Raw genomic sequence first — 9,682 nt, forward strand, 5'->3', positions numbered from 1 at the left:
ACGTGAAATTGCGCCATCCTAGCTCACGTGGTTCAGTTTCTATAGCCGAAAAAAACCTAAAAACGGCGAAAAATCAAGGTTTTTTCAGGCAGATCACTTCTGTCTTGAAGAAAGGGGGTCTGGGGGGGGGGGCCCCCAGTCTCGACAAGTTAAAAAGTCACAAGTGTCAGGATGGTGTTATCTGAAGATGAAAACAACTCTATCTAGAATAAAGGGGGGTCTAGGGGACGCAGCCCCCCAGCATGCAACAAGTTAGAAGAAGCGGACGATGGACACAAGCCATTGCCTGCCGAAGGCAGGTTTGCGCCGCAGGCCAAGGTAGGTGCATACGCCCGGCGTGGGTTGTCGAAACTGTCGCAGCATCGCGAAGCCTGTTACGACAAGGACACGGTCTGGCGTACACCTACCTTGTGGAAAGGGGTAAGTAAAATACAAAACTCACCAGGGGGTGGAGGGAGACGCTTATGTGAAGATGAATGAATCGGACATCTCGTAAATCATAATCGGTAGCCTGGGCCTGAACTGAAAATAAAATAAGAACAAGAATGCATTAAAATAAAACTAACACAAGAAAAAAAAAAGTCACCGGTAACGTGAAAACAGCTTTTGCTACAAAAAAATAGTTGGCTGAGCGATAGCGAAGCCCCTTACTCCTGTGGGGTTGAAAAGATTTTTCTGTCTGTGTGTGTAAAACTACTCCTGAACGACTCGGCCGATCTGGCTGAGATTTGGGGGGCTTATAAGGTTTGTTCTTGGCTCGGCACACGCGAAATTTCACTATCCTAGCTCACGTGGTTCAGTTTTTAAAGGCGAAAAACACCTATAAACGGCGAAAAATCGAGTTTTTTTGCAGGCAGATCACTTCTGTCTTAAAGAAAGGGGGGTCTGGGGTGGGGGGCGGAGCCCTTCAGCCCCGACAAGTTAAAAAGTTACAAGGGTCAACATCGTGTTATCTGTAGATGAAGCAACTTTATCTAGAATAAAGGGGGGTCCGCCCCCCAGCATGCAACAAGTAAGAAGTAACCGACGATGGACAAGCCAATGCCTACCGAAGGCAGGCTAGCGCCGCAGGCCAAGGGGCTGCCGAGTGAAGCTTGACTTTTGGCTGCAGCCGGCCGGCCAGCTATGCAGCCGCAGGCAGGAAGGCGTAGGTGGGAGTTGAATTCGTCGCCGTTTAAAGAAATCGCCGCAAATCAGGCGAACCACTATATTTTTGGAAAGAGGAAAGTCTAAGGAGCAAGTTTTTGTGAACCTTTCGTTATTTCAGAACTGATTATTGGAACGAAAAGCGTTTTGTTACCGCCTGCAAGTGTACCTGCGAATAGGGGTGCGCCGGGACTATTTGCACTGCTCGGATTAAACGCAGATATCAGTTCCAGACGAATTTCAGCATTTTTATGACGTGACTGACGGTAGGTTAGGTTATGTTAGTATTATTTCTTCGCTAATGAGCTGTACACATAAAATCTCTTTCCCAACTCACATACTTTAGAGCATCTGGTCTCACACAGGGCTCAATCAATGGAAGTTATTTTACAAACCAAGAATGAAAGTTGAATGAAAACGGTCAACAATTCACCAAAATACTGATTTAATAATCGTCACTTGTACATTCACATACTCAACTTCAACTTCGGCATCTATGAGGGCAGCTATGAAGTCCCTCCTTAGAATGCCACCTGCTTTTGCTTGGCGCAGTAATTGCCTTGCATCGATGTTCAATGGTACAGCATCTTCATGTATAGTATAGTATGTATAGTATCCCTCTGTAGTAAACTCAGATCTAACGTATTTCTATTGAGGCAACTATCACAGATTCTTGACAGAAGAACATTGCTACAAGCTTATTTTGCTTTTATCTATTCACATCTGTGTTACGGTATCATCGTCTGGGGTGGTGCTGCTAAGGTCCATACCAGTAAGGTATTCAGTATCCAGAAGGATGCTATTAGAATTCTACTCAACCTTCCTCCCATGCATACCTGCCGTAACTCTTTTATAAAGCTCAACCTACTCACTGCCCCTTCCATATACATCTATCTCACCATCCTCCATGTTAGTCTCTCCTCTTCAGTTCTCAAACTAAATAACAATGTCCATAGTTGTCAGACTAGATCCTGCCATGACATCTACTTGCCTCTGTTTAAAAGTAACATCTCTAGATGCAATCCCACCTACATGGGCTCTTATTACTTCAACAAATTACCAGAGCAAATTAAGTCAACCAGGGATAATAAAAATCTGTTTAAAAAATTACTGAAAAAGTACCTCATAAGTAGGGAACTCTATGATATTTCTGAATTCTAAATGTTGATTGTCTTTTATTTTTATTTTCATACTCTTATTGTTGACCCAGAATTGTGCATCTGCAAATGTATATGTACCCTTCTAAGAAATAAATACAATACAATACAATCTTCCTGTGGTAACCCCCTTAAAAGTCAGTACAGAAACATCAGTTTAGCGTGATGCAGAATACTCACTGGATAAGGTACTCCCTCCAAAATAAGGAAAGTGTGGAGTACAACACGTGCCATTATGTGGTCGAGGGCATAATCCAGACAGTAGGAAGGGAAGTATTTCAATCTCCTCCATTTACCCTTCAGGAGTGCTAAGGACCTTTCAATTGATGCACGGCATCGGGAAAGGACAAAGTTGTGTCTCCTTTGACGTCGGGTAAGATTACCAAGATTTCTGTATGGAATAATGAGCTGAAATACGACACACCCCACCCAAAAGGAATAAGATAACATTACAAACGTCTCACCAGAAATTGCAAGTATCTTTGACTGCATCCCTTACCTTGCTAGTCAGAGTGCACCCTCCATCACCAAGCAGGAACTTATCTCCTAGAAGAGATTCATTTCTGAGGATGTTTTGCCCGAGGGGACTTCTCTTAAAAGTCCGCTTGTCTCCTACACTCCCAGGCTCTCCGACATAAATGTCTCTAAAGAGAAGGTTGTGGTCGCACACACCTTGCAAGGTGATGGAATAATCGTGGTGACGATCTACCTACATATTGCTGCGGTTGTTCAATTGGTGCAGTAATATTAATAAAACATCCGTCTATACAACCACCGACCGATGGATATCCATACATCTCTTCAAATGTTCCAGAAATCACTTCCATCTCGAATCTTTTTGGCCACCGTACATAGACAGGGGCCATTTCTCTCAGAGCCTCGATATTTACATCTGTAGTGGAAGTGCACTGTTTGCTTTCAAATGAGCCCTGGCAGACCTCTGTATCTGGTGCCGATCTCCTGCAATATGGCCTCAAATATGTGCCATTTTGGCTCAAAATGGGTCAAATTGGCGATTCCTTTAATTTACAACGGGCTGTGGAGCGAAAACGAGGGCCATACCCCAGACTTTCGGCACTTGAACTTAAAAGTGGGGTCAGATACCTACTGATTGCACCCTCAAAAAGTCGATTTTTCGATTGGAAAACCCCCGCACCAAAGCCTCAAAAGTGCCTGAAAAATAAGCTCAAAATCACGATTAAGGATAGAAGGAGTTGAGCTACGGTCCTTCCGGGGGCATATTCTATTCGGATTCCTCTCGTCATTTTACCTGAAGATACCAAGGTTTGTCGGTCTAGAGTGAACGGTAGGGACAAGGGACCCATTTTTCACTTTTCATTGAAAAGTTTTGGAGGGGGGGGGCCTCCAGCAGCTCCTGGGCCATGACGCACAGAGCCCGAACAGACTCGTCCTCGCACGGATCTGCGCACTCATGGAACACCGGCGTCAACCAATTCTCCTTCTTCGGGCTCCTCCTCTGGGACCTCGAAAATTTCTAACTCAGGCCGCTCTTGTTGAAAGTAGTTAAATCGTACCGCCGGCACTGTAAGAAAAAAAGTCGTAACCATTCCTGTATAGTATTTTCTCACATTATATTCATAATTTTACGAATAATTTCACGACGAATCATTCATTTTTTTAATGAAACGCTCATTATTTTATGAATGCTTCGTTCGAATAATGAATAACTCATAAACATCAGAAAACGAATGTTTCATTCCCCACTTTTTACGTTACAGCATCACAAGCCATTCGTAATTTTACGAATGTTTCATAATGTTGTATGAATAATTCATAATTTTACGAATCATTCATATATTTATGAATGTTTCGTAGATTTTTGTACGAGCCATTCTTGTACAGTATTTTCCCATAGAAAAATCGTAAATTTAGGAATAATTAAGCGATGAATGGTTCATTATTTTATGAATGGTTCGTAAAATCTGAATACCTTTCGAACATTTTCAAGCACTTTTTCCAACAAAATTATGAAAGGTTCATAATTGTTCATTTATGACTTTTTCATAGTAAGCATGAAACGAGCCATTCTTAAAATTACGAAGCATTCATCGTCAAACATGTCGTAAATTCACGACAACTTATTTCAGTGGGCTCCTCCTCCTCATCACAGGGCTCAATAGGTCCCCTGCCGGGCGCAAGTCTTTCCCAAACTGTCCGCAACAGAAAAGAAAAGAGCACATGAAATGCTGCAAACGATTTAAACGATTCTTCTCATCTTCCAGAAAACATAATACACCGATGAAACTCCCATCTGGCGTTTCTTTCGCGCAGGACGCCGAGTGGAACATCCAACTGGAACAGAAAATAACAATTTACGAGACACTCAGAAAACCTTACCTCTCTATCACTGAAACAGGCACGCGAATCGGGCGGTTTCTTGCAACGACACAATTTCCCTTTCTTTCCCACAGAGAGACGGATGATTTCGGCACAACACTTATTCGTTTCTCACAGTCAATGATAAATCTTCGAAGGAAAACAACGACAGCTGTATATACTTGTTTTTAATAGAAATTGGAAGTTGGCAAGCCCCGGTATTACCCAAGTGCAAAGACCGTGACGTGACCAATTTATAGTCTACAATCATCTACTAACCAAGACAAGTATTGTTAGATGTAGGTTACCTTGATTAACTTCTTTTTGGAAGAAATTGAAAGTTGGCAAGCCCCAGCCCCAGTTGTAACCCAAGTCCAAGGGACGGTGAGGTGGAAAATTTATCAGCCTCTATTAATGGTCTACAGTCATCTACTACCGAAGACAAGTTTTCTTGGGTGAAAGTGACCGTGATGAACTCCTTTTTTGTGGGAATTGGAAGGTGGCGTGCCCCAGTCTTCATCCAAGATCCTTGCACTGTAAAAATTTTGTTGTGAATTTACAACGGAATATTTTACGAAGGTTTTTGGGAATGTCCAAAAGTGCACTGTAAATGTTTCTTTCCTACAGGAACTTTTGTAAATCAACGGAAGTTCGTCGTTAATTTACGAAGGATCTTTGTAGATTTACGAAGGTGCTTCGTAAATTTCCATTGAGATTGTAAAATCGACAGAGATCGTTCAAAAAATTAACGAAGGTTTTTGTAAATATACGAAGAGCTTCGTAAATTAACGAAGGAACTGTTGGCAATTTTTTTGCCGAAGGATCCGTCGTTTATTCCAGACATTAATGTTTACAGTGTGATATGGCAGTGGCTTTTTAGCTCTTTATGTGAACAATGTGTCAGCAAGCCCTTGTGCCTAGCTTCAATAGTGTTTACTGTTGGGAGTTACTTTCCTAACCTAGACAAGGTAGGTGTACGCCAGACCGTGTCTTGTCGTAACAGGCTTCGCGATGCTGCGCCAGTTTCGACCAGCCACGCCTGGCGTATACACCTACCTTGGCCTGCGGCGCTAAACTGCCTTCGGCATGCTGCTTTCCTAGGCAGACCGTAGAAATGGGCGTAACCCCCTCAGAAAATAGCATCTGTTCATGAAAATCTACACAGATGGGATTCAACTTTCGGTCGGGGGTCCGAACGGGTTCTATTTTCGTCATCAGCAGCCTCCAAAACATATGAAATGATATGAAACTCGACAAAAAAATTGAAAGTAACTAGAGAGTTGCCTTTTTCCTGCCGTTTTTAAGCGTTTTTTGGCTAATATAACCCAACAGATTGAGATAGAAAGCTGAATTTTGGTGTGTGGCGGGCCAAGGACATACCTAATGACCCTGCAAAATCTCAGCCAGATCGGCCGAGCCGTTCAGGAGGAGTAGTGCACACACACACACACACACGCAGACAGACAAACAGACAGACAGACAAAACTTTTCAACCCCACTGGAGTAACGGGCTTCGCTATCGCTCAGCCAATTAAATTTTCTCCAATGTTATTGTTACACGGGCATACAAGCTCACATTCAGGGTGGGTTTCATAACTTGGTTTGATGAATCAATCCACGTTATCACTTGCGAGAGTATTCAATCATTTCCTTTTGATCCTGGCAGGTCAAACAATGGCAAGACACCCTGGGACTAGTATTCAGAAGACAGTGACTTTCAGCCACCTATAAAGAGTAAGTTGAATGTATTGTCACGTCTGCTCTGTAACTTCGTCCCACATATCAGCTTTGTAACTTGTTTGTGCAAAGAAGGTCCCATCTAAACCAGCTGCCACTTCATCTGGCAAAAGTACGCATTGCATAGAACCACTAAAAACCTTTTTTGAAATTGTTTAAGCCAATTTGTGGAATGTTTTCCTTCCAGGAGGACCAGGCCGTCCCAAGAAGATTGTTAGTGTATCTGTCCCAACCAGTTTGCAAGGTAGTGGCGGCTTATCCACCACCATTTCCCGACTTGGACGAAATAGCCATCAAAGGAGGTAAGGAATGTCGTACCTAGTTGAACCGTTTACGTAGGCAGGCACTGAAAAACCAAACGTGCCATTTTGACCACACCTGTTGGTCTGGTCTAGACCACGTTTGGTGCGAAATACCACACCAAACGTGGTCTAGACCACACCAAACGAGGCCAAACGTGGTCTAGACCACACCAACTGATGTGGTCAAAATGGCACCCATTTGACCACACCAGTGGTGTGGTCTAGACCACGTTTGGTTTTACAGTGGGGTGGCAATCATACCATGTGCTCATTGCTGGATTTGCAATAACAAAATCCGCAATGATGCTGTCAAATTGAAAAGAGCTTCGAAATGCATCTTGTCTCATGTGGATTGCGTTCTTTTTCTATGTCTATGGAGGCACTCTCCTTGAAACGAGTTACAGTACCAGCCAGTTCATGCACTGATGTCCCTCAAAATTGATCCACGAAGCGGAAGAAGGGGTTAAGTCGAGTTGATTCAGTGACCTCTTATCAGTCTATCAAGTAAACGTAGCAACTTCGCCACTGCATGGGACTCAGTCCCGAGCGTAGAGAGAACCTTGGACAATCTCATAGCTAGTATACAGTTGGAAGAGTGCAAACACTCTACTCAGGAAGATGAGCCAGTAGCAGTGTTTCAAGCTGTAGGAAAAAGCACTGGAAGGCCAATCTGCCGCAAGTGCAAAAAGCCAGGGCATTTTGCCAAGGACTGTTGGACAAAAGAGTGTGAGCACTGTAATCGCTCTAACCACTCAACTGACATGTGCCGCTATAAGGGCAAATACAATAAAAGGTGTGGCATATGTAAGAAGACTAACCACACTGAAGACAAATGTCACTTTAGAACAGCTCAAACAGTTCCAATGGCACTAGCAACTCTAGGGACATAAAGAGGGCAACAAGAGACAGAAAAATGATGACAAGGACAAGAAGGCTTTCTTCATGGCTTTCAAGAAACTGGACATCCCCACAATGATCAAGAGGACAAAGTGAGTAAAACAGTTTCTTTTGTCGTAGATAGTGGGGCCGCAGGCCACATGTGTGATAACTCTAATCTACTTCTCATTAGAAACTTTAAACGCAGTTATGTAGGAACAGCCCAGAAGGGGGCACCTCTGAGCTCTCCATTTAGTGGTGACATTGATTCCGAAAACTGTTAACTGATCGATGTGAATTATGTTCCAGGAATAACGAAGAATCTACTTTCCATAGCAAGAGCAACAGATGCCGGGACATCGGTGATATTCGACAGCGAAGCAGTAATTTTTTGAAAGGGACCAATTGTCGTTCCAGAGAAGTTGATTCTGTTTAAAGGAGTCAGGCGCTCCAATCTTTATTATGTTGATTTGTTAAACTGCAAACTTGCTGAGAATAAAACTGCTCTATGCACCAAAAAGACCTTGATAATTTATACTGTGGCACCGCCGAATGGGACATCTTGGGGTGACAAACTTGCAAACTACAAACCCTATGGAAAGGGATCAAATTCAACATACCCATAAAAGACGTAAAACTAGTATGCACAGTTTGCTCACAAGCTAACGCAATCAAAATCCCACATAACACTGTTCGAGAAAGGGCAAATAAGCCTCTAGAAATTGTACACATTGATGTAGGTGGTGGAATAAGTCCAGAAACGTATGACAACAAGAGTTACTATTTACTCATACTACACTGTAAAAAATTATGTTGTAATTCAGCAGGAAATATGTTGCTAATTTTCTTAGCGACCAAAGTTGTTTTCAAATGACTTTCGTTGTTTACTAACGAGTTGCGTCGTTCGTCCACAAGATGTTTGTAAACCGGTAGACATCCTTATTTGCATCAATTTTTATTGCCGATTAGGTCACAGACCTAGTAGAGACCCGGTTACCCCGCAGTAACCACTTCTTAGATTTTCCTGTTTTTTGTACGCAGCAAAATATTGTTTTGAAACAGCATAAGTCATAAAAAAATAGCAACGAATTCGTCGTTTTAAAACAAGCAAACTTGTTCACAAACAACAACGTTGTCGAGGTTGGTAATTGTGTTGTTGTTTTAAAACAACAATTTTTAACAGTGTAGATGATTATACACACTTGATAACAAGGTAGGTGTACGCCAGACCGTGTCTTGTCGTAACAGGCTTCGCGATGCTGCGCCAGTTTCGACAATCCACGCCTGGCGTTACACCTACCTTGGCCTGCGGCGCTAGCCTGCCTTCGGTAGGCAATGGCTTGTCCATCGTCGGTTTCTTTCAGCTTGTGCATGCTGGGGGGCCCCCCCCCCAGACGCCCTCAGTCACACGATCTTTACCCTTGAAACTTTTAAACTTGGCAAGGCTGGAGGGCCCTGCCCCCAGACCCCCTTTCCTCAAGACAGAAGGCATCTGCCTGCACACAACTCGATTTTTGGCCGTTTTTTTGGTGTTTTTCGGCTATAAAAACTGAACCAGATGAGCTAGGGTAGTGAAATTTTGCGTGTGCCGAGCTAAGAACATACCTAAAAAGCGTGCAAAATCTCACCGAGATCGGCCGAGCCTTTCAGGAGGAGTAGTGCACACAGACAGACAGACAGACATGAAAAACTTTTCAACCCCACTGGAGTAACAGGCTTCGCTATCGCTCAGCCAAAAACAGTCCGTATGACTCAAACGAGCGAAAGTGCTGAGCACATTAAGAATTTCTTGACACAAAGTGAAAATCAGTTGGATCTCAAAGTTAAAACCATCAGATGTGATAATGGAGGGAATTTTTTTAGCAAAGACTTGAAGAGTTGGTGCAGTCAGAAAGGTATCATCCTGGACTACACTATACCGTACTGCCCAAAAAAGAATGGGAAAGCAGAACGGATGAACAGAGTTTTGATGGAGAGGGCAAGAGCCATGCTGAATTATTCAGAATTGCCTCTCTACATGTTGGGGGAGGCTGTACAAACAGCACTTATCTCATAAATAGAAGCCCAACTTCCACAGCGAGAAACTTCCTATTGAAATGTGAACCCATCAAACATTCAGGTGTTTGG

General features: G+C 43.1%; 1 pseudogene; it reads right to left on the reverse strand.

The window, feature by feature from the left end:
- Positions 1-1,575: 1,575 nt before the first annotated feature.
- On the reverse strand, positions 1,576-3,169 carry LOC117647859 (annotated as a pseudogene).
- Between the last annotated feature and the right edge of the window lie 6,513 nt (positions 3,170-9,682).

The sequence above is a fragment of the Thrips palmi genome, unplaced genomic scaffold, assembly GCF_012932325.1.
Source record: "Thrips palmi isolate BJ-2018 unplaced genomic scaffold, TpBJ-2018v1 HiC_scaffold_3, whole genome shotgun sequence".
NCBI classification, from domain to species: Eukaryota; Metazoa; Arthropoda; class Insecta; order Thysanoptera; family Thripidae; genus Thrips; species Thrips palmi.